Source organism: Perca fluviatilis, chromosome 9 (genome assembly GCF_010015445.1).
Source record: "Perca fluviatilis chromosome 9, GENO_Pfluv_1.0, whole genome shotgun sequence".
NCBI lineage: Eukaryota > Metazoa > Chordata > Actinopteri > Perciformes > Percidae > Perca > Perca fluviatilis.
Window position 1 is genome coordinate 32,984,372 of NC_053120.1, and position 27,450 is coordinate 33,011,821.

The window sequence follows — 27,450 nt, forward strand, 5'->3', positions numbered from 1 at the left end:
GTTACTGGCGGATACCGCTCCTTGCTGCCGTGCATTTGCACGGCACTCAGACACTGCAAATCATCACCAATGAAAAGGGAACTCTCTGCTGAGTTCAATGATACCTCACACAAGACTCTACCTTAAATGGGTCACCAGTTATGGAAGGGGGCGGGCCAATCCATCACCAATGAAGAAGGAACTCTCCATTGAGTTCAATGACACCTCACACAAGACTCTGACACGGTGGCTCAGTGGTTAGCACTTCTGCCTCACAGCAAGAAGGTTCTGGGGCCTTTCTGTGTGGAGTTTGCATGTTCTCCCCGTGCTTGCGTGGGTTTCCTCTGGGTGCTCCGGTTTCTTCCCACCATAAAGACATGCATGCAACTAGGACTACAGCTGAAAATTTGCCGACTGGCTAACACTAATTTTCAACTGTAGTCATTGGTAGAGCACAAATAAAAGTGGTGACAGAACACATCCCTGAGGTGACACTGTTGAGCACATGAGGGCCTTAGATAAAGTTTTATTTACCTGGGTTCTCTGTGACCTCATAGTTAGGAAATCAACCAGCATATGGTACCAAAGTCAATATCAGGAAATTGCAATAGTCTGTGAGCAAGAATATGGGGTTGCATACAGTTGAACGCTGATGAGAAATCAACAAAACACAAGCGTGCGTGTGTCTTCTTGATCTCTAAATGTCCAGTCACAAAGTCCAGCAGTGTTGCTGTGGCATCCTCAACCCCCTTACTTGGTAGATATGCAAATTGGAGTGGATCAGTCATGCCCTGAGTCATGAAAAGTAAACTCCTCTTTACAATACGCTCAAAACCTTTCATAACCAGAGAGGTCAGAGCCACGGGGCGATAGTCATTCAGCACCTTTGGAGATGGAACTTTTGCCACTGGAACCACTACTGATTCTTTCCATATCCCTGGGACTTTCCTTTGTGATAGCAAGAGTTGGAAAATAAATATGAAAATACCACTCAAAAACAGGGCACAGTTTTTAAGCAATCGACCGCTAATGCAGCCAGGCCCCTGGCTCTTCCTCATGCTCATCTGCTCAAGAGTCTTCCAGACGTCAGTCTCATCAATCAGAATCTGACTTCCCTCAGACTCAATTCTAAATTCAGCCAGATCATCATTTAAATCATGGGAGTCAAATCTTAAATAAAACTGATTCAACTCTTCCACTAAGACAGAGTCAGGTTTGTCAGATGTAACCACCCCTTTTTTCTTATCACTCATTCCCACCATAGCCTTAATCCCTCTCCAAGCACATTGCCATTCTTCAGCTGATCTTCCACCTTGTCCTTAAACTGGATTTTGGCCAATTTTATTTCCTTCTTCACCATTCTTTGAGTCTCTTTTTTTTTGGTGTATGTCATTCTGTTGGAAAGCTATTATTTTTATTTTTATTATTAAGAACGTGCTTAAGTGATCTACTCACTCAGGGTTTATTATTAGGGTATAATGTGATCGTCTTTGTGGGAATAATCATTTGCTCACAAAATCTGATATAGCTTGACACAATGAAAGTTAGTTTGTCTAGATCAGTGCATGAGTCCTTAAAAACATCACAATTGGTACTATGAAAGCAGCCATTCAATTATTTAATAGCACCATCTGCCATTTGCACTCATCTTTGCCTCTCTTAAGGGCTGATTGATAGATCGGGGCCAGAAAGATGCAGCTATGGTCAGAAGACCCCAGGGGTGACAATGCGTAAGATTTGTAGGCATCTTTAACTGTACCGTAGCACAGATCTAGGATTTTGCCATGTCTGGTAGGACAGCCTACATATTGATGAAAGTGCCCAAGGTGTTACTTAAGACTACACGTATTAAAATAAAGTATAAAATGCGGAGCATCGGGGGAAATGCTTTGTGAACAAGTTTGGTAATTTCAGCTGCAGCATCTGAATTGGCTCTTGGGTGGCTATAGACCAGTGTAATGAAAAGTTGGGGAATTTCTTGTGGCAAATAAAACGGACACAGTGAGATAGATAAAAGTTTGATATGTGGGCTCCAGATAGATTCCCATATTATGATAGTTTTGCACCAAAGTGAGTTGACGTATAGACACACGCCCCCTCCTTGTGTTTTGCCAGTCAGCTGTGTGTCTCTGTCTAACCAAATAGGCTGACCAAAGCCATTGATTTCAAGATCCTGGCCCAAGTCATGTTCTTTTAACCAAGTCTCAGTCAAAGCTATGACATGGGCATTCTTATACTCCGGTATGCATTTAACATTTGCCTGCAGTTCGTCCACTTTGTTCCTTAATGATTGCACGTTTCCAAGGATGACCGAGGGAAGTGGCAGGCGGCGGAATCCAACTCTGCGTAGCCTCTCTCGCACTCCTCCCTTCCAGCCACACTTTCTCACCTGACCCGCTGCTGTCGCCCGCAATTCGACAATCCGTCTTCTGCATGCTCCGCTGCCTCGGCCACGATCCTCACCCCCAGCGTTGTTTGTTGATCGAGGCAAGCAGTTCCGCACCAGCGAATCTCTGGTGGAATTTCATTGCGTATTGACGATGGTTCACAACAGTCCCAAGAGTAAGCATGCTCATAAGCATTGTGCTGAACAGATCCATGTTAATTCCAAAATATTGGGATACTATTATATTCCCGCAGCTAGTTCAAACATGACAGACAAGATACAAAGAACACATTTTGAAAAATACGCACACACGCGGCTCCTGCTGTATGTCGTCGCAGCTAGGCAGGGCCATGACTTTGACTCAATTTTGGCTGGCAGATGTCCTCAGGGTTATGAATCATGAGAAGTTTGGGCCAGATTGAACAATGTACACCAGTCTTAATGATGGCACAGACCAAATTTGAAGTAGATCGGATGATATATCTAGGAGGAGTTAAAGTACCACGTGGAAATCGCTATAAAACCACTAATTTCGAACTTTCAATTAAAAATGGCGGAGGAGTATGACTCCAATGAGCCTTTTTGTACGTCTTGACATGCTACATATGTGTACCATGTTTCGTTAGTCTACGTTAAAGGTACTGCAGGGGCTACATTTTAAAAAATTTTGTGGGGGGTGCTAGCGAGCCATTTTTGTGCGCCTATTCCTGAAACCCTTAAAATACGTACATTTTCACCAGGCTTGATGCGACCACCAATTTTGGTGAGTTTTTTAGTATATTAAGCCACTCAAAAAGGCGATTAATTTGCAGGGAAAAAAAGAATTCCTTCAATTCCAATAGGGCCTTCACCGCTGTCGGAGCTCTGGCCCTAATTATGTGACAATGCATCTCAGGCGATATTGCAGAATAACGCAATGTAATGAGTTGTGTAACAAATTACTTTCACAAGGGGTTAAATAAGTTAATGCATTACTTTTTTAAAGTAACAAGTAATGTGTAATATATGTACTTTTGTTTCGTCAGAACCACATTTAAAATCTGTGTGTTTATACCTTAGGAACTGCCTAAAGAAGCAGTTTAGAGGCTGCAGATTTTATACTTAAAAAAACAGCAGAATTATCTGCTATTATTCATCAGAAGCAGTTCACAGACTTTGGCTTCATACATCAGACCTACAACCAGCATGCAGACCTTAGGTTGTTTTTTAAGAGAACTTCAGTTTTTACACTTAAGAAGTAGAGAGACTTCTGTGTGTTGACCTCACTGTACCTCGGAAGCAACTTGTTTTTGTAGCTTATAGACCTCTGTTTTCTCACCTCAGAAGCTTCTCAGTTTTATAATTTAGAAGCATTTTAGAGATCACAGCTTCATCATTCAGCAGGAGCTTTGAGGTTTGCTTTTTATTGATCACTAGGCACAGACCACAGCTTTGATACCTTTCAACCAACTTCCAGACTTCTCATAATTTAGTTCAAGCCAACAGGCTGCAGTTTCTCTTCCTCACAAACAGCTCACAGACTTCAATTTTTGAAGAAAGAAGCATAGACCAGCATCCTTTAGTGCGTAACATTTTTACTGGATATCAATGAACAACATTCAATTCCAAATGAGTTGATACAAAGCTAATTAAGACTATCAGCTCCACATAACTCTCTCTGTATTTCTCAGTATGGCTATGTTCATAAAATTTTATTGTCTGGCGACTTTCGCGTGCAGAAAATCGAGCAAAGATAATAACCTCTTCTGAACAATCCATCATGTTTTTTGAATCCTCCGTGTCCTCCTTGGTTACAATCAACTGCATGGAGGAGGGGTGGGGTTTGGTGCACGATCACCGAAGGCTTGTATCATGTGGATGCGGTGACAGTTTTGTTGTCATTACTTGGAATTCCTGGCGGTGACAGAAACTACGCACTATAGCTTTAAGTCCATATTGGACAATTCTGTCCAATGGTTAAGATTCCGTTGAAAGTAAGGGAGTGGAGGGTGAGGTGGTGGATGGGTATGTAGTGAGACTATCCTTCCAAAGAAAACAGCATCAGCTTGTTTAAGCAATCCCTAAAAACTGCATATGTTTACCTTCAACTAACCATGTCCTCCAGTGGCTGTAATATTGATGACTTGTGTCTTTCGAAAGCAAAGGAGAACGTAGCGTGAAGCTGGTTATAGATTCAGAAAGTCCAAATTGAGAGGATGTCAAGGTTGATTGACGGATCAACAAAACGCAGATTCAAATTTCCATTTACCACGGACAGTCAACGATGTTCTTTATTTTATTTTTATTTTTTTGCCATGACCACAGTCCTGTTGTAAAGCATAATCCAAACCATCCTGTCGTACTGTTCCCCCTCTTTCTACAACATGCTGACCATTTCTAACAAAAACAAACTCACCAAGATCACACACGTCTCCTCCAAAATTATCAGCTCCCCTACACCCAGCATCTCAGACCAGAACGATGGAGCCATCACACGCCTTGCCCTCACCATTGTCAATGACACCAATCACCCTCTATATCCACACTTCACAATGCTACCATCGGGCCGCAGATACAGGACTCTGAGGTATAATGGCAGAAGCTTTGGCAGAAGTTTTGTCGCTTCTGCCATTCTGAACAAATTCTCGCTGACTTTGTATAGATCCAGTGTCGTCGTAAATGTGGTAGTTCTACCACTCAGTCACAGGGCATTCTAGAGGGCAAGGACAAGTAACCTATTTTGTCATTTGATTTGGAGGACTTGTCGGGTGTAGCATGTCTGACTTTTATGCAGGAGACCAGAGTTCATTTCTAGTCACACACCGTCAATTAGCATTCACCTTTTTACTAATTGTAAATATCTTACCAAGCTTAGTTTACCGAGCTCCACTGCAATTTATGTATTGGTGTGTTGTTCAGATTGACAGTCATGTTGGGCAGGTAGCCAGGAGGATGACTGATCAAAGTCTCGCCACGGCTGCACCTTGGGCCATCTGAGCTGTTACATCATATTAATATCCTGCTGCACTGTGACCGAACACTTGATCCACACATGCTGATATTCAACAAGTTGTTTTACATCTACATTGGGCCAGCACATCACGCACGTGGGCTCTGTCTGTGGCGCGGAGCCCCATTATGGAACATGACTTAATTCTCCTTGACACAAAGCCAATTCAGGGAGTGATTGTTTCACAGGTTCATCCTCTCTCCCCACGCAGTGTGGGGGCGACAGGGTAGTGGTGGTGGGGGGTGGGGGAGGGCGCTCAGGGGGAAATAGCTGTCAGCCTGTGTGGAGGGAGGAAGAGGACACAGTATCACCCATCACTTCTGCTCCCTGAGAGACTTATTACTCAGGCAGGCCAGGGCTAGAGCTGGTAATTAATTTGGAGAGAGCTGATATTGGTTTTGATGCACCAGAGACTGACAACGCTGGCTGTCTGGTGTATGTGCCTGTACGCATGGCTCTCTGTGTGTGTATGTGTCGTCAAACAGGGAAAGGTTGGAGAGGGAGAAGAGAGAGGCAGCTGAAGGAAAAGGAAGGAGAATGACAGAGAGGCAGCTGAAGGAAAAGGAAGGAGAATGACAGAGGTGCCTTAGCTCTAGCTTGCAGCTAACGTCAAAGCTCCTTTACAAAGATAGCCCATGGCGATGCATATTTATGCCTCCTCTCTTGTCCCCGGCCTCCCTACTTCCTCTGCAACTCATATACATCTTTCTCTCCCCTCTCTTTCTCTTGCCTTCTCCCTCCCTCTCCTCTATGTAGTCAATCTCCTCTGTTTTGAGTGTTTTTTCAAGGCAGCTATTTTTTTAAATTTTTGTTTTATATGACACTCTTCTCTGTGTGCCAAATTATAAATGTTGCAGGATGGAAATTGGCCTGTTTTCCATTAGTTCATCCATTTAGAAAGCTCCCGGACTGCATTGTAGCAGCACAATTACAGTAAAGGAAGCAGAATGTATGCTCTTAGTCATGCAAATCCACTGTTGGGTCCCGACTGAGGACAAATTTAAAATTGTTTGGTTCTGACTGAAGAAGAATAAGAAAATAAATTGGAAAAGACAAGATACAAATGGATTTATAATATTAGCTGTTGTAATTGAAGGCATTTTATGATGATGTGGACAGGTATTTCAGCATATCAAATGATTTTCTGATTATGCCTTTGCTTGTTTTGCAGTTGTGATGACAAGCCTGAGGTTGTAAAAAGCTGATGATATTTTTGGATTAAAATTGCTTTCATTTTTGCCAGGGTTCAGTATAGTAAATTTCATAATTAGTACAGAAGTACAGAAAAATACTTTGCACATCTACAATGTGAGACAGGTGTGTCAGAGGGGGACAAGCAGGTCAAAAGTTGCAAAGAAAAGTGCTGCACACTGTCTAACTTGCCACAGTTATATAAAGTTTAATAGTAGGCAACGTTGTTATATACAGTATATCATACCAGAGCAATCTTTTAAGTAATGTTTTATAATGTTGACTTTTTCTATTTTTCTATTTTCCTATACATTTTAAGTGATTTAAAGGTCCAATATGAAATATATATATTTTTTTTATAATTTATAGTTTATTAATGTTTAGAATCAGATACATTTTGATACATAATTTTCAAAGACTGTGTACAAAAACATGATACATACATATTGAAGTGTTAATAAGAGATTAAAAACTATTAAAAAATACAGCTAAGACGAACAACAAAAAAGACAACTATATACAGACAAGGAGTAATCTTTTCAACATAGCATATTCAGTAAAATAAAGAAATACGATCAGGCCTATTAGATGTGACATAGTTAAACCATCTTTCCCAATATGAAACAAACATCTCCATTCTATGATTTACATAGGCTGTCATTTGCTCCATCTTATAAATTTCGGCCACAGTATCCATCCATGAGGCTACTGTCGGGCTCTCCTGCAATAGCCACTTCCTAGTAAGAGTCTTTTTACTAGCCACCAGCAATATTTTAATCAGATACTTATCTTCTTTAAACCAGTCTTGAGATATGTTCCCAAGGTACATAGTCTTACATTATAGAGCGATTTCCTCTTGAAATAACTCATGTATGGTATTATGTATCCCCTTCCAAAAGTCTTTAATGATCAATCAATCAATCAATCAAACTTTATTTATAGAGCACTTTTCATACAAAGTGCTTTACAGTTAAAAGCAATTGACCCCCCATCACATAAATGCATCCCCAGACACCCACAGACACACACCCACCACCAACATCCACACACACCATCTCATACACACAATAAAACTAACATGTGACTGAGCACGGAAAAGCTAAGTTAAAAAGATGGGTCTTGAGCCTGCTCTTAAAAATCTGAACATTCTCTGCAGCCCTGAGGCCCTCCGGCAGGCTGTTCCACAGACGGGGGCCGTAGTACTGAAACGACGCCTCTCCGTGAGTGTGTGTCCGAACCTTGGAATAATGATAGCACATTCCCAGAAAATATGATAATGGTTTGCATTTTCGTTACCACATTTTCTCCAAATAAATGGGGTAATATCACTATGGTGATAATACCCCATTTATTCCAACCAAACTCTCCATTTCTGTGAACTGGTAAATTTCCATTGATACCTCCATATTGTTGTCCATTCTTCCTCAGATATGTTGACTCCACCTTCCTTTTCTTATACTTATACTTATACATACATGATATAGTCCCCTTTTTGATTTCTGATCTATATGCTTTTTTAAACAGTTCTATCACACTTGCGTTTGCCTCTGTTACATTTTTAACTTTCTTGTTGACATAATGTTACATCTGTAAGTATCTAAAGAGGTCCTGCTTTTCTAGCAGATATTTCTCTTTGAGGATTTCAAAACTGAGCAGTGTTCCTCCTCTCTTTATAATGCATAAGGCTGTTATTCCTTTCGCTATCCAGTTCTTAAATCTAGTATCCATTTTATTTGGCGTAACATTTGAATCATCATTTGAGAAAGATTAGATCTTCTTCCATTTTATATTCCTTGACAATGTTTTTCCATACCTTCAAGGTCAGTTTTACCCATGGGTTATCTATAATGTTTATGTAATGTTGTAGCTTAGAATCTGCTAAAACTGCCTGTATAGGGATGGGAAGTAATCTATCTTCGATGTTTTTCCATTGTGAGGAATAATGTGAGTCACATCAACATAGCATGGCCCTTTCCTGGGCAGCAAGGTAATAATCCCTAACGGCGGTAAACCCCCCCCCCCCATCCCCCTTTTTCTTTAACTAATTGTAATATGTAATAGTTTTAATACTGATTTTATTTTTATTTATTGTTTTACTCCATATTTAAAGTATCTATTGTTGCTGACACTGTCACTTTTTATTTCTATTTTTATGCTGCTAAGTGAGTGACTGATGTCATCTTCATTTTGTTGTGTAGTGATATGCAATGACAAACCATCTATCTATCTATCTATCTATCTATCTATCTATCTATCTATCTATCTATCTATCTATCTATCTATCTTTACTGGAATAAATCCCAAAATGACCCCAATGCGTCATCAGATATTAAGGAAACCTGCTAAGTTGAAATACTATCTTTTCTGACAACAATGCTAATGCCTGTATTTTCTCCTTTTGAAATTTCCGTTCCGGAATTTATATTTGTGTTTTGGCCTGTGTGTTGTTATCACTGCCCAGTTTGAAAGCCAGGCTGGGATGCCAGATGTACCTGTAAAAACGTAAACCCAGCGTGCTACAGCTGTAACGTTGGTACAGCCATGAAAGCAGCAAACAATTGAACAGGATAAATGGAGATATATTTTACTCGACCTAAAAAAAAACTGCATGTTTCTAACAGTTGCGTGACCAGAGACGTAACAAACCCCGGGTAAATATTGGAGATGTATATGAAAAATGGAGACAGCTTAGAGCCCAAAAGGATGCCAAGTAAGCTAATTTCCTCTTGAACAGGTAAGCATTAGCTTCAGGCTAATTTATCACGGCTACAAGGGACGGGCATTTTATGTCATTTCAACATTTGTGTACTCACATTGAATTATATAGCTATAGTACCCTAGTTGGTTACTTGGAAAAACAATTGAGACAAAGCCAGTAAAGTGATCCCGACTGGTCCTGGCTAACGCCGCCATGCTAACCCTGCTAACGTTACCAGAGGACCAGACAAACGGGCCACGGCTGTTTACAATTGTTGTGGATGCTGCGGTCTCAGCCTGGCAACCTCAGTGAACTTCAAGTCTGGGGAGGAGGGGGCAGGGGAGACAACTCTCTCCAGTATTTTGAATTTGTACTGCAGTAACTATTTTAAACACTACCTGTCAGTATTACATACTGCACCATTAACACAAAATGTAATTTAAAGTATGAAGTTATTGCCCTTCAATGATTTTTTTGTGAGGACTTTTATTTTGATATTTTTCCTCTATTTCTCTATTAATGGATAAGGTACCAGTAGGTTTTGGAAATAGGCCTGCATATGAATGCTCTACATAATTTGTGTGGATTCATTATGTAGAAATCGACATCCATGTACTATCGATTGTTCTGGTATGATATACTGGTTATATATCGTTATGGTTACTATAGAGGGGTTGTATTTATTTTGATATTTTTCCTCTATTTCTCTATTAATGGATAAGGTACCAGTAGGTTTTGGAAATAGGCCTGCATATGAATGCTCTACATAATTTGTGTGGATTCATTATGTAGAAATCGACATCCATGTACTATCGATTGCTCTGGTATGATATACTGGTTATATATCGTTATGGTTACTATAGAGGGGTTGTATTGAAGTTTAAGCTCTATCTATAGTAATGAATATGTGAATGAATTATTAGTTATGCATACCATTCAAGTGTACATCTTGGGAAAACAGTCACGACCAGTCGAATGGCGAACGCCGTGCAACGTGAGCTGAGCTGTCACTTGAACTCTCCCATGGTCCGTGTTTCCCGATGGGTCTATAGGAATTACGTTTGTGAAATGTAATTACATGGAAATGCATGAATTATAACTGTTTATTAAAATATCTGCATGGCGTTCGTCATTCGACTGATCATAACTGTTTTCCCAAGATGGCACCCGCCTGTATACGTGAAAGGTACTGTCTTTCTAAACTATCTTTTTAATAAACTGTCTGTACACTTACAAAGTTCTCAATGCTTCGGTTTACATGTAGGGACCCTCATTATGCTACCGTGGAAGTGTGGTGCTATTTTGAGCCTTGTTAGTGGTGTAGAAATAGCTAATATATATTTCTTTTTACTTTAGCCGTGCCCCCACGACTAGCGTTATAAGGTAATAAACGGTTTGCGATCAAACTGGTCACATTCGATTAGCATGAAAACAAATCCCAGAGAACGGTCAAAGTCCGACAGGTGTTATTAACCCCTAGGTTCATTTTGCGCCGGATATGTCCTTTAAGTTCTTTTTAGATTCCTCAACTAAAATAAGCCTAAAAAATCACCGCCTTCCTCCCACTTTACATAGGCGTGTAAGAACATAGGTGTTAAGAGTCTTGAGCTAATGTTTTGTTAATTTTTTATCCCTGGTGTTTCTTTGTTCTAATGGCTTTTATTTATTGATTTGAAAGTTGAGTTGTCAGCAGAATTATATAGTAGTCATCAATGACTTCATCCCAGATGAGAACAGAAAACTTGTCTTTTTCCTTCATATTTCAGCTCATCACTGTTCTCTAGCAGTGCTATACCATTTCCTCTATGTACGAGATGCCACACAAGCAACACAATCTGTAATGATCATGTCATGTTTAAATAGAGCCATTATGGAACATTTACAATGGAGACCTGGGTTTGAAAGCATGACAAGCATTACTTTAACAGGTAGATGCAGCAAGCCAGCAATGTATTATAGATTACACTTCTATAAAAAGACGAGAGTTAAGGATAATTTATTCATCTATCTATTCATCTATTCTCTCACTCCCTTTCAGGGTGACATGGGACTGGAGTTGTATCCCAGCATGCAATGGAAAAGGAGGCAGGCAGACACACAGAACAGATCAGCAACTCACCACATGGCTTACCTCTGTTTCCATAACGTTTTTACATTAAAAAAAAAGCTTTCCTGTCCGATTTGATTGATGTGATTTCAGTTCATTTGATATGGAGCATTCCAGGGGGACATTTCCTCAAACTGTATTTTGCACAATTTAAATTGACAAAACTCTCCTCTATCTCTGTCTCTTTCTCCCGCTGTTTCATTCTTTTCTTTCCTAAATTGTGCATCTAAGACAGGGCCCATGGTAGCGACGAAAGTAGGTCCTGGGCTTCAAATAGCAGCCCATTGCATCCCAGGGGCCCACAGCCGAGAAAAGGCCAAGAGAAACGGAAACGGAGAGACACACACACACACACACACACACACAGAGAGGGAGTGAGAGATAGAGGGCAAATTGTTTGATGAAAATTAATATTTGTCATTTGGTGCGGCAGACAATACCCTGTGGACACATAGTACAGCAGGTATTGTTTGAATCCATTTTCTTTTAAAGATATCACAGCATACCTACATTATGTGTCTCCAGCACAGTCAGGCAAATTTGGGTACTGTCTGTGTGTGTGTGTGTGTGTGTGTGTGTGTGTGTGTGTGTGTGTGTGTGTGTGTGTGTGTGTGTGTGTGTGTGTGTGTGTGTGTGTGTGCGCGCAGTCCCTGTATGTTTTCTTTGATGTGCTCTGGAACCGCTGGCTATTTCCCACTTTGTTTTAATCTTTTACCAGTACCTTATTGTTCACCATGCTGTGTGATGTTGTGTGTGTGTGTGTGTGTGTGTGTGTGTGTGTGTGTGTGTGTGTGTGTGTGTGTGTGTGTGTGTGTGTGTGTGTGTGTGTGTGTGATTTAATGACATTCATACTTCCTCATTCTGCCACAAAACTAAAGGAACATTCTTTTGTTGCAAGTTCTCTGCTACAATTTCAGGTATTTGACTTAAAGCATCATTGCCTAACATTTGATTTTTTTTTTTGTGCTTCGGCGCCCCTACAGTTATTTTTTGTAAATCCTGGGCTTTTATAGAAAAAGAGTTCATAACATGCGATACATCGGTCTATAAATTGCAGGAATGTCTGTCTGTCTGTGTGTGTGTCTGTGTGTCTGTTATTCGCATATCTCTCGAACAGTTAGTCCGATGGATTTCAAACTTGACAGGTGTCTTGCTACGGGCACGAGTAAGTGCAGTGCCAAGTTTGACGTTGTTTCGATTAGAAATGCTAAATATATCGTAAATATGTGTGTGTATATATATACATCTATGTATGTATGTATGTATATTTATATATATATATATATATATATATATTACAGCCTTTGACTCTTTCCCTGCTATTGTATTAAATTGCTGTGAGCTGGCAGAACATAACATAATCTCAGATATTATTCCTTCACAGCACTGTGCAATGCGAGAACATCTCAGAACTTCTCAGAATCTCTCTATCTCTCTCTCTCTCTCTCTCTGACACACACACACACACACACACAAATGGTCCGGTTCTGGTGGTTGATGAACGCAGATATGTGCTGATTAGCTCTCATAACAGGCCAGTTGTGTAGCGCATTGCCATGAGTCCATGACGCTAATGTCTGAATACTCCACATTGTCATTGTGATATTTTGTGATTACATTCTGAATCTGCCCCGTTCTCTGTCAGGTAAATATAGTAGTACAATGTCTTCCTCTTATGTAGACGTAGCCTACACTGTAAGTCAGTAGTCGGCTATACAGTGGAGTTGCATATTAAGTAGTTTGGGGTCCTTCTGTAAATAATTTTGGGGTACAATTTGGTTTTGAAGAATACGACAGGCCAAGCAATAGCCTGTTTCAAACAGGAACATTTTCAACGGGCACTGTACTAGTTGTTATATAAAAACTGCTGATACTGTGTAAAGAAGGAGGAAAGAAGGACAATGTTAAAGGGTAACTACATTTTTTTTCTCAACCTTTTTTTCAACCATTGGTCCAGTATTAAGCAAGATCGCTGTAGTCGGCAGCGGCAAAATAAGCTACAATGTAAGTTAATAGGGCAATTGTCCAGCTTGTATTTGCTCGTTTTGCCACTGACAGACTCAGTTTAATAATCTAAGTGTCTGACAACATTATGGACAGGATTTCTAAGGAGGTTGACCTTTCTGTTAAATAGTAAGATCCTTTTTTTAACCGAAATTGTGTTCGCTGAACCCACCAGACTCCATGTAAATTAACAGTCATTTTAAAATACACTTCATTTAAAGTCGACGGAAACGAAATAAAACTATGAAAAACCGTTTTGGGTCGTCTTTCCACTTTTCCAACCATCACAACTCTAGGTTTGGTTGAAATAAACACATTGAAACATGTGAAAATATGTTGGCTCTATACACGCTAAAAGTATTGTTTTTTTAAATGGAGTCTGATGGGTTTAGCGCTAGCAACTTCAGAGCTGTTTCTGGTTAAATAGAAAGGTCTCAAAGAGGTTTTAAAGGTCTATCTCTGAAGGGATCCTTTCCATAATGTTGTCAGACACTTAGAATATTAACCTGAGCCTGTAAGTGGCAAAACAAGCACTTTTGTGAAGGTAACTACAAGCTGGACCCTATTAACTTGTCCTATTTGTTTCCCCGTTGCCGTCAAAGACTATTGTTCCCATCAGTCACTTATCTTTATATGTGTTTATGTATTTTTCAAGCTGTGACAAGTCCATAGATCTGACGGAAAATAGTCCACAGATTAAAAGTGGGGAGAATGACATCCTTAAGGCCCGTTCACATTGTACGCGCAAACGGCAGCGCTGCGCTATGAAACTCATTATTGTCAATGTCTTGCGTGCGCAAGAACTGGTCTGCCGCTGCGCTGAGCAAAGCGCAGCGCAAGCGGCATCTTGCGGCATCTTGCGGCTGGCCGCTCTTGCGCGTGCCGTGGTCAAAGTTCAACATGGTTCAAATTTGACCGCGGCACGCGTAAGAGCGGCCGCGGTGCGCTGTGACGTGCATTCAGGTGTCTGAAAAAAACAGAAAAAAAGTAAACACCGAATACACGTGGATCCACAAATGGAACATGGACGAGAGGTTGATTTGGGCCGTCAGCGATCTCCCAGAGCTGTACGACAGTACAGTTCGAGGTCGTACAGAGACCTCGGACGCAATAGGCATGACCAGATGTGTAGCTTATTGTAGCCTCCTAATTTAAATCATTCAGGTTTGTTTTAGCTATGTGAAATCAACATGGACATGTCTTCACTAAAAACAGTGAGTGCATTTCTTAAAACAATTGGTGTAAACGGCACCGCATAGTGACTGACCTGCAAAAGCGTGTATTTAGATTGAAATCTTTTATGTGTCCAAAGCAAGTACCCATGACCCAATCAAACTGACAAGTCCTTACGCCATCGTTTATACCAATATAGTGAATCTGCTTTGTGTTGTTGTCCATATTTAACAGTTCACTCTGTAAGTATAGTGTAATGAACAATGCACATGAAAGGGAGCACTATTCCCTATGTGACACATTATTGTCATCTCTGATCTGAGAAATGTGCCAAAGCAACTGAGAAGAAGTGTACTGTTGTGAGCTGCGAAAACCAAATACAAAGTTCATATACAGCTCCATACAGGTATTTGTAGGATATATTTGTATTTGTATGTTTATATGAAGTAAAATATGTTTGGACTGATTGACACAAGTCATGTTCGTTTTCATTGTAGTTCACATATAGGTATTTAGGTATATGGCCGTTACACAGAATAACTACCCATTTCCAAGTGTGTAAGCTCCAGTTTTGGAGGAATTAATTGCACATATGCATTAAACAGTGTTTTCCAGAGAATGAATGAATGATGATGAATGTATGAATTCAGGCTCATGGCTTAGCTTTATTATACCCAACTGCAATAACTGCAGACATCTCGTATGTAAACATGCAATGATACACAGTGTTGACATGCAACATTTTATTTAGAAATGAAAACCCATTCATAACCCATCCGTGAAATCGTAGGCCCGACTCTCGTCAGCAGACTGTCTGCTCCCTGTTGAGCCAAAATTACCCCTGGAATCGGTCACAGCGAAAGCGGAGCTCCTGCAGTCGGAATTCCCCCAAGTGCTCTCTAGACCTGAGGGTCTCGTGCCCCAACACCTTTCTTGCTGCTGCTGCGGGTGCCTTCCTCTGTCTTCTCCTCACACCCAGGGCAAGAGCCAAGGCTTTCTTTTGGTTCAAAGACAGAAACATCTTCGCCACCAAATCTCTACTGTGTAGCCTACATAATGTTGCGTACTGCTCGTCTGATGTAAACACCGGACGCAGACGTGACGTGCATTCAAATATTGGCGCATTTATGATGTAAATTTGCGCTGCGCCCGGCGGCAAGCACAACAAATATATTTGGGAATAGGACAACCTAGCGGCGAGCGCAGCGCATGCCGCGTACAATGTGAACGGGCCCTTACTCAGAAATCTTAGCGTTATAGTTGATGATAATATGTATTTTGATCTGCATATCAAATAACTGAACCGTACATGTTTCTTTCAATTGAGAAACTTTGCCAAACATAGAGCTGTTGTTGTCAATCTGAGCTTCAGATGCTCATTCATGTTTTTATATCATCCCGGCTTGATTACTGCAACTCCCTTTTCACCTTCCTTGTTGTCCCAGGACCGTCTACAACTTGTCCAGAACATTGCTGCAGGGCTGTTGACCACGTCCAGTGGGATGTCTCACATCATTCCCATTTTATCCTTGTTACATTGGCCTCCTATCATCTATTTTAAAGCTCTTGTTCTGAAATATAGAGCCTTGCATGGTCAGGCACCTGTTTATCTCCTGCTCCATCCTTACATTACTAACAGGTCACTCAGGTCTTCTAACCAGGGATTATTGTTGGTCCCACGCGTTTAATAGTCTCTGTTGATGCTTTTAAAAAGCAGCTGTAGACTCACTTGTTTAAATTCGCTTTTGTCTCATGTTTGTAACAAGTCTTTTAATCTTTTATTTCCATTGGTTTCCTGTTTGGGTCTTATTTTAACAATGTTATCATGTGACAAACTTTGTGACTTTGTCTGTAAAAGGTGCTATATCAAATAAACCTATTATTATTATTATTATTATTATTATTATTATTATTATAACACAACTTTATTCAACCCTCTCAAGTCTAAGGGTAATTTTCGACACAGATGATTTGGCATGCTCTGATATCGTCAATTTGAACAAATGTAAGCAGTATTTTCAAACTACCATGCCTTTTTTTGTATTCCGCACATTCAACTATAATGATATCTTAGTAGAATGTATTTCATGATTGTTTTTGAAATAGCTGATAAAAAAAAAGTTATAAAAAGTAGTTTAGAAATGTGCTGGAATTTGTAAAAAACAAACAAAAAAAACATCAGCTTGCCCATTGTGACAAACTGTTTTGGCCACTTGAGGTGATTCTGTTAAAGCTTTAGTGCGTAACTTTTTGATATTAATAAACGTCCGTTACATTCAAGACATTGCCAAATGAGTTGATACAAAGCTAATTAAGCTCCACACAACTCTCTCTGTATTTCTCACTGCCATCTGTGTTCAGAAGATTGTGTCGTCCGGCGTCTTTCCCGCGCAGAATCTCGAGTGAAGATGAGAATCTGAAGAATCCATCATGTTTTTTTATTCCTCCGTGTCCTCCTTAGCTCCTAGCAACTGCATTGAGGAGGGGTGGGGGCGCGTGCGCGATCATGTAAGGCTTGTATCATGTGGACACGCCAACAGTGTCATTATTTAGAATTCCTCATAGGGGCGACAGAAACTACGCACTATAGCTTTAAGTCGTAGGTATTAACAAGCACAAACACTTTCATTTGCTCCATTGTTCTATAGAACCATTTGCAACTTAAAACATGGATGTCTGTTGTTTTGTGACCAAGAGTTGGCGGTGGGAGGGGAAATGTCTGTTTTCACTGGAGTGTTTAGAAAGTTTAGAAAGAATGAAAGGCATACATCATCGGTCAGGTCTGATGACGTCACTGAAGTGCATAATAATTAACCATGTGGATTTAATTGCTGGTAGAAAGAGAGGGGCTAGTTTGTTAACGAGTTAACAAGAATTTGACAAATTTTAAGATTCGTGGCAAACTAAGAAACAGTTAGACTACACGCAGACTAGGGGTGCAACAATTATAGATTTTGTTGGTACAATTATAGTTTGAAGAATTATCACGGTTTCACGATTATTACAATTATTATACATTCAATTTTACCATAGGTAATGAAGAGGAGTAAGTTAGTGGTGGGTGGATCGATCCAAATATCGATAATATCGATACCAACGTTGGTATTGATATTGATCAATACCAGTGTAATAAGGTCGATACTTTAGTTTCAGTTTCTCTCCAGTATGCACTGCTGTGGTTTCATCAAAGAGGCAACCTGGCTGTCTGTGTCTGTGTAAGTGCCGCTGCTGTCATAGCGCGGAGCAGGCACACTTTGCTCCTCCTTCTCCCTCTTGTGATTTGATGATGTACCATCACATGACTCAGCAGCGCCAGGCAAACAAGCAAGCAAGCAGCCAGGCCTGGCAGCGGCCAGCACCACACACACACAAGCAGGACAGAGACAGAGCAGAAGAATGGCAAAGAGGAAGAGGAGCGCCATGTGGCTAGATTTTCAGGCCGAAAATGAAACAACGGCAAGCTGTATAATTCTCTCTGCATACATGTTCGTACGATATCATACGGACCCGTTCGTGAGAATGCTTTGTATAGGTTGCAGTTGCACACTTTGTCTGGTTTGTAATCCAGCCTTGATTCACAACTAGTGCAGAAATGAATAATTTATTAGTTAATTGACAGAAGTTTGATCAACAACAGTTTTGATTATTGATTGTTTATATAGCAACAATGCCACACATTTTCTGGTTGCATCGTTTCAAATATGACTTTTCTGCTGCTTTTTCAGTTTTATATCATTGCAATGTTGTAACAATTGGGTTTCTGGACTTTTGGTTGGAAAAATCTAACAATTTAAAAAACCTTACCTGGGGAAGTGTAGATTTTACCCTATTTTTTACATATTAAAGACTAAATGGTCAAAAGATTTTAAAAAAAAGAAAAGACATATGGCAGATTGTAAATAATTGTTGTAATCATAACTAACTGATACAAAATGACTTCCATAAATAAAAACTGAATTATGTGAATGGTTTTGTTTGGCCAGGAAACATAACTGCACACACATTGCAATTTGCTGCTTTAAATTCCTTATTTTAGATTAGATTATATTGATTTTATTGTCCACCTCGGTGGAAATTTGTCTTTGGCTTTTCCCAAGTAGAGCAAGGTATTTGTACAAGGTACACATAACACAGTACACCGTTAAAAACACATATACAGTATACAATGTGCAAATGGAAGCAGCAGATAAGTTATATAAATAATAAAAGGGAGCACACATTATGAAATAACAAATGTTGCCTGATGCAATCATTTTGTGTTCAAAGTCTGTATAGGGAAGTAAGGACACTCTGAGAGTGCAGACCTCCACCAAGACCAAATGCCCTATCTCACATTGTTAACAAAAGTAAAAAAATAATTCATATAGCTGCCCTCTGATTCCCCCTAGGTCCATGCTACACCCTTCCACCAAGTTTCGTGAAAATTGGGCCAGTAGTTTTTCCAAAATCCTGCTGACAAACAGACCAACCAAACCTAAAACATAATCTCCTTGGCAGACTAAAATACTTTCTGTATATGGTCCGGCTGGCCCTTAAGGCCCTAAATCGACCAGATAGAAGCAGCTCAAACTCTGAGTGTAGTAAGTGTGAAGTATCTGCAACTTTGTGTGTATAGCACTGTCAAATAAATTGCAAAGTTGTTTTTGTGACTTATCACCTTCCCTGCAGTGTTAACAATTTTGGAGAGCTTGTTTTTGGCTCTTTGCACTCAAGTTGCCATAACATGCTGTTGTGTTAAATGATAGAATGCTTTCAACCTGGCTTCTGTATGCTATTTCAAGTATGTGTTGGCCAACACCAAAGCTTTTTATATATTATTGGGTGTCATTTCCAAATGACTTTCTTATATAATACTTACTGTACTTCAAAGATGTTCCTCAGTTTGAAGATCAATATACACAACTTCTGTAAAATGCACATTAGATGAGATCACCAAGAAAAAAAATAGTTGGATTTAAAAAGAATTTGAAATGTATCCGTAAAAGTATGAATTATATTTCCTTATTTACAGCCCAGGTGCCAGAAAAATATGTTGGCATCGTACGATTTCTGCAAACCACAGATATGTTGATATGAAATGTATGTCATCGAGGAGACGCAATTCGTGTCCCGCGGGAAGGAGAAATTGAAGTTGCATAAGAAGCATACTTATTCTAACCCAAACCACAATCTTTTCCTAAACCTAACCATGTAGTTATTGTTTGAATTCACAAAGTTACCCACGTGTTTAAAACTGCCTCCTAGCAAAGTGTTGGTTCGTGACGAGTAGGTAATGAGAACGGGTTGCAGAAACATTGAAATTTCTGTTTGCAGAAACAGGCTGCCATTTACTGCTACTTGATTAGTCTTACTACTCTACTGGATTCACTCAATAGACCTGGCTCACAGTGGACATTTAAACTTGACATAGCAGGAAGAGCATAACATAACATCATAAAAACATTAATGATGGGCACCATTCCATTTCAGGTGTCCCAGTAAATCAGTGTCCGTAAGCCAGCATGCACAATACCGGAGCTCTGGAGCTGGAACGCCTAAACTGAATGCAGCCATCGTTAAGGTTATTAATTACACCTGTGAGGAAGGTCTTTTAAATGTTTTACTGCAGCTTTCTTGTTCTGCAGGACTAATGAGACAAATCACACGTACCTAAAATAAAAATAACAGATAATAAAACAACAAGGCAGCTGCCAATATATAGAAGGAAGGAATTCAAGGCAATGTGTGTTAGCTGGTGTAAAAAAATGATGGCTAAATGTCTTATAGTTGTATGCTTGAAAGTACATGTACATGTTGAAAGTGAAAAAGAGACGTATTGGTTTAGATCAGATGTAGCTCGTCATATATCTCTCCTTTGTTTCGTGATGCATTTGTGTCGCTCAACATCACATAATGCCAACCTGCCTCAGTGTCTCCTTAGAGGAGCATAGCAGCCTTAAAACGGGTTGCTGTGGAGACCACAGTGGTGCCACTGGCAGCCGCAGCAGCCACTTGCTTGTTCCGGCTGACATTCAGACAAGTCCCTCTAGCGCACACACACACACACACACACACACACACACACACACACACACACACACACACACACACACACACGTGCACAAGAGAGAACCCACTCACTAGTACAAAACCACACACTAGCTCCCACATGTGCTTCCTAGAACATATACACAGCCTGTGACACATGCACATACAGCCGGATCAATGACACTGTCTGACCCGGTCTTGCATTATTAATGATGTGGCTGCAGCCTTGCAAGACTCAGCAGTCTCAGCAGGAGGCGAACACTGGTGCCCAACAGACCGAATACAACACATTCATGCAATTCTTCTCATTCAGAATGCCCTGTTTTTACAAACCAGAAATCTCATTTCCATAGCAATATTCACTGTGTCACATGTTATCTAGTTGTCACTTCAATGTGCGATCCAGTTTGTCATTTCTCGAGATGAATGGAGGCGGTTTATAACGAGGCGTTGGAGGAAGAGTGTGAAAGCACGTCAACAGCAGCGTTGTGTGGACACACATCCAATGTGATGCAAATTCTTTTTTTTAATGCGGCTCTGTGTCGTGTTCAATGTGCCCATTGTTGGTCAGAAAATTGGATCATGGAATGATAATCTATACAGCAGCATTGAGGAAATACTACAAGATGCTTCACAAGCATGAATTGAGAAAATGGAGGGAATACAAGACACATTAACATTAGCTGGGAGATGAAAACCAGTGGTAAATAAAGGCAACAATTGCTTTAACACTCTTTAGCTTTCATTTACAGTAAATATTCAATCCTATCCATGCATAAAAACTATAGACCTGCACTGAAATATGCCTTGTGAGTGAGTTCACCATATTTACCCAAATTTATTTCAGGTAGGCGTGGGTGATATGGCCAAAATCTTTGATCATGGTAAAAATATTTGCAATGTATTTACAATACATACAATTGTAATGGTATGTATCACAATACAGTTATTTTTCTATTTATTCAATTAAGAAGTGGTTCAAAATAACCATACCGTACTTTCTCACATCTGATTATTTTCTTGTTTTATTTCATGCAAACACAAACAACTGCCTCACATAAGACAACACTTGAGGTGAAAAGACTCAAAACAGTAAAACTAAAATTCTTACCACTTCAGTCAGTTCAATATCAATATCACACATTTGTATTTGAGAGTATACCAACAAACCAAAAACACTCAACTTTACCTGCAGGATCTTTCATTTAAAAAAATACTGAGAGAAACTGTCAAATTAAACTACAGTTCATTGGCGCTTCTTTTTTGGCGACTGAAGGGTACACCAAAAACCCATCTCATTGGTTTTCTAAAATTTTTTCTATCATAACAATATAGGTATGTGCAGAATAGGTATTTAGGAAAAGGTAGGAGGTAAGGTAGGAGAGAAACAGCAATAACTATGACCGAAGTTTTTGAATCACAACGTTAAATGATGAGGGTTTTGGGGGTTCTAGTGTTAAGTAAGGTTCAGATGATCCCAAGAACAGTCCTACTCCGCACAGAAGTAGGACTGTGGGCTTTGTCCCCTGTCATTTTTATTAGGAGAAGAACAAATATCCATTTTTGTCATGTCATTGAATGTTCATAATACAGGGATAGAAAAAGGATGCTTTTTTTAGAATTGCACTGCAGTTTTGTTCCGTCCTCCACCACGCACCATACCACACCGGGAGCGTCTCAGAAGCAGAGCGTCTTGCCTGCCTGACTAGATTATATTGTCTATACAAGTACTTTACAGAAGGATCATGTGTTTATTAAGCTATTATCTACCTTCCATTCCAAGCACTTATTAAACTCCATGTCTTCTCTTTTCTGGTGTTGTCCTAATAAAAGGGATTTGTGATGTCTATCATGTTCTTCAAGATGAATCTCTAGCTGTCCGGGGTGTTGTAGAGGAGACATAAACTGGATGATCTCGCTGTTTGACTTTCCCCACGGCGTGCGTGAAAATATACCTGGCGCATATCTGTAGCGGAGCGAAGCCGAGAGCCGCTTCATAGTACGTTTGTACTAGGACTGCACAATATGAGGAAAATATCCGATATGCAATAACGTTGAGTATTGCAATATGATATTACTTGCGATAAATTTACAGCTATAAAAATTTTACTCAGTTCTGTATTTCTGATGCTTTCAGAATTCTGCTGAAATACAACAGATTGCTTGTTGAATTAAAAACTAATGAAAGGAAATTATTTCTAACATTAATGAACGTTGGTTACATTGAAGCGCGATCACAAAAGACTTGTATCATGTGGATGTGCCGACAGTTTTGTTGTCATTACTTAGAATTCCTCGTGGGGGAGACAGAAACTATGCACTATAGCTTTAAACAAATTGAACATTTTAATCAAATATAAAAGGCACCCCAAAAAAAGAATGACAGTTACATTTTAATGTGCAGTTTTCTCCTGATATTTTTTTTCAAGTAAAATCTGAGTGTCTTTCGCGATATGTTGCAGCATTTTTATTGCGCCACATGAAAAAAGTGATATATTGTGCAGCCGTAGTTTGTACATGCCCATATACAAGTTCTTTTCACGGATGGGATCGCCCCGCTTCCCAGCATTGCACGTTAGTGGGCTTGCCACCAGTTTCTCATCACTGACCACTGACAAGCAAAGAAAACAGGCTACACCCTCCTACAACCGCGATAGTTGCAGCTGATTGGACGAAGAGTTGGTGGTTTCAAAACCGACCATAATGGCGGCTCGTTCGGAATATGATCTCTTATTTTTTTTAGTTCACCAAAACGTGTTTCTGAATACATTTTAAGCAGAAATAGGCTAAACAGTAGCTGAATCCGTCTTCATTTCAGATCGACAAAGGTCAGTTTAAAAGATTTCCGTCAGCTTTTGAGAGGCATAGAGCCGAGCCGCCACTCATCATTTGCATAAAGATGGCTGGATTCAACTTTATGCAAATGAGGAGCCGGTGACGCCCCGCTTCTCCAAAGTCCCTGCAATGCTACCAGAATGCATTGCACGGCTGCTGCCATAGAAATTAACGGGAAGCGTTGAAATGATGCTGAAAATGGACACACACTGTCACGCATGCTTCTGGGACGCGCCGTGGCGTAGCTGGTGGAATATCAAGCATTGACTTGAGCACGCGGCACCTCCAGAACGCAGCACAGACGCGCCGGGTGGAAAATAGGGGTAACTCTGGTGGAATAAATTACTGGTAGAAAGAGAAGTGTGTTTAATTTTGCTACCATCTATCAAAAATTATAATAAGAGAAAAGGGATTTGGTCATCATGCATCATAGGCTTAGTTGTGAATTTGATCACACACAGATTGGAGATGTACAACGAGAAAGTTAAGTGCTGCTGTATATTCATATGTGCTTACTGTCATTTAATGGAAGTGTTTAGTGGAACTGTGGCACTACATTATGACTGCTTGCTTGTTGTGTTTCCCCAGTAAGTAGTTAATGTTTGAAGACCGTGTCAGCCATATGATATCATTTTGTTAATTGGACATGTAACAGCCCAGTAATATCCAGCCTGAGTGCTGAGAGGATGCACACTGTGCCATGTTTCACAGTGCTGAGATCATGATGACAAACCACTGACGCCTCTGACCGAGACCTGTCTGACAGCCAGAGCAAATTATCATCATTATGAAAATTCACGCATGAGCAGATCGATCTCTTCTCCTGAAAATCTCTCCTTCCTGCTTTGCAAATCCGCCACCATATTAGCAATGCGCCAAGGTACAAACGCACCTGGTTTTTAAAGGGAATGGGAGATGACACTCTGATTGTTATGCCCAAAACACGCCTATGATTAATAAGTACAACCCTTTTGAACCATGCACCTGGCGCACGGACCCTTTTTTCTGCTGTTAAACTAGCAAAAGTGGATTCGTACACGCCTTAAATGCACCTGTGCCAGGCGCTTCACGCCATGCTCTTAGATTGTTAAAATAGGGCACTTTGTCTCACTGTACTTTATGTTAGGTCTTCACAGGCAGCTTCAACAATAGCAGAGCGGAGTGGTTCAATTGATTATCTATACAGTCCGCTGGCAGTGAGTGCCCGGATGTTCACTCTCCAAAGTTGACTCCGCAAGACAAGCTTTTCAGAGCGTTAGTGGAGTTTTACAGGCAAAGCCCAGCGGTAGAACGTAAACGCATGGAAATAGGTTCAATTGAATTGCCACAGCACTTCTTTTACGAGACAAACAGATGCCTAGACCCTGCAGATCAGTGTGGCTGCTGGGTAGCCTGAATCTCTTTTTTACTCTCTGTCTTTTTTTAAATGAGTGAAGCTGACAGCAAAACCTAACTTTACTTTGAATGATATCAAACTAGGAGAAATGTCTCCCCTTGTCTTAAAATAGTCAAAAATCGATAGTAGAGTAACCTACTTCATTGGCCAGCTGCTGCAATAAATATGCAGAGGAGGAGAAATCAGTCTGCACAAAATCATCTGATAAGTGTTGGACCCATTCAGACTACAAGCTGCAGTGATATGTTAAAGTGCCCATATTATGAAAAAAACACTTTTTCTGGGATTTGGGGTGTTATTTTGTGTCTCTGGTGATTCCACACGCATACAAACTTTGAAAAAAATCCATCCATGCTGTTTTGAGTGAGATGCGGTTTCTGAATGTGTCCTGCCTTCAGTCTGCGGGTGAGCTGTTGAAAATCGGCACGGCTTTCTACGTCACAAGCCAAAACGAGGTGGCTAACCGCAATCGTTAGCTCGTAGCGTTAGTGTTAGCTAGCATGCTACCTCGTTCTCAATAGCAAAGCACTGCTACAACACACACAAATTCATCATAATCTACAAAATAACTACTTACATGTGCACCCTCATTTAGAAGTCTCCCAGATAATCCTGCCTTGTAACTGACCTAGGGTGACCAGATTTCCCGGAGCTAAAACCGGGACACTTTGCACGTGACCGTAGTGCTCGTGCACGCACACGCTTTTTAACGTGAACATGTGCCAGCCCAGGTCAGTCATATACACAGACAGTAACTTCATTATTTTGATCGTAGGCTCCTCATCTAATAATAACAGTGTTTTTTCCTGTAAAATTAACAAAATTGCAGCAACAGCCTTTTTCAGTTTAGTGTGAGATTTATGTTGAGATTTTTTCTAAAAAAGATTCTTTGAAGTGTTATTTATTCCAATAACACCAAAAGAATTAAAATGATTTATTGAAAATTTCATTTCCTGCATTCTGGTGAATTTTTATGCACATATTTCTACCTTTTTCTGAATCAATGTATACTGCAACCTGCAAATATCTGTAGCCTAGGCATCATTTACTCCTCCCTCCTGTTTGGCGTCTTTTGGTGAGGAAGTATCCTCCTTAAATGTGCATATGACAATTATTCACCTCAATGATACATTAATTCATTTTAATTTATAATAGACCCCTGGACTGTAATATTTCAGATGTGTTTGAGCAAGATTTCTGCTCATGTCCAAAACTTTGTGCACATTTTGACATTTTGAGACAAATAAAGTTAGGTTAGTAGGCTATTACAAGAATAAAGTCACTATATTTCAGAAACTAATCTATACCTGCACCATAGTCTGCTGCTGTGCATTATGTGATTGCTCTGCTGATACGGTAGATCTCAGACCTTCTGACAGACACAGAGCCCCGTTTGGGTCTCTGAATGAGAAAAATAGTTTATCTAGAGAAGTAACTGAACGCTGCTCTACATCGGAGGTGGAAAACGGAAACTACAGAAATACACGGAGCACAAACGCAACACATCTACCGCAGCATGCCCACAGCTGAGCGCATCCATAAACCTGAAGCTGCGCTGCATTTTACAGAAAGAGTGGACACAAGCAGGTCTGCTTCAGGGCTCCGCATGTCTGAGGTCTGAACCGTAGACTGGAAACGTCACGTCACAGGAACTTCAAACTAAATCATTAGATTGCGCTCCTAAACTTTGTGTTGATGGCCTCAATGTATTACACTGATTTGGCTAGGATTCCTCCCAAAACTTCACCCGGCTTACCCAGGGCTTTCCTCACGGAGAGACGATTGCTAGGTGATAGCAACAAATACGGCATGGTTGGACCCCGCACGTAGCTGCCCGTTCTATTCGCCTCGGAAAAATAAACTGGACAAAGTTACATTCGGGGCTAAACTCAAAAAATTCGGGGCTGAAGACCCGGCAAAATCGGTTGACTCCGCTCCTGGTGTAAACCGGGACATTTTAGCGTCCCGACAGGCGGGACTCGGGACAAACAATTGAAAATCGGGACTATCCCGGTCAAATCGGGACTGTCCCGGTCAAATCGGGACGTCTGGTCACCCTAAACTGACCGAAGTTGGAGAAACAGCCTTTCTTTTACTGTCTATGGAGCTAGCTAGTTGACATGATCTACATCTGATCTACTGCGCATGTGCAAGTGCAATCAAAGATAGTACAGAAGAAGAAGAAGAAAAGAGGTCTCACTCTGTAGCTAAAACAGAGACCAGGTGAAAAGAGGATCTGCAGCAGTGAGAGAGAGCTGTGCAGTACAACAAAAATATGGTGTTTTTGGAAAATTAAACCATGTAAACCTATTCTGGTACAACCATAAAATACAATTATGAACCTGAAAATGAGCTTTAACTTTGACAGCCCTAGTTTATATGTATTTTTTCTTTCCGTTGATTTGCCAATCAACACAACGAGAGCCATATCACACAATATTAGATACCATAGATGTAGTACCAGCCACCAGTTATCATTAACTTGTTTATATTTTTGGCACTGTGTATAATCTATTCTACTTTGTACTGCAACTATTTCTCTCAGGATACATTTTTTTTCTATCTTAACTTATCTGTCAGCTTGTGGAGTTCTTCTACCTTTCAAGTAGCCAATGACATTGACTAAGGCAGTGTTAGGTAATGCTTTGTATATGTAATGTTGCAT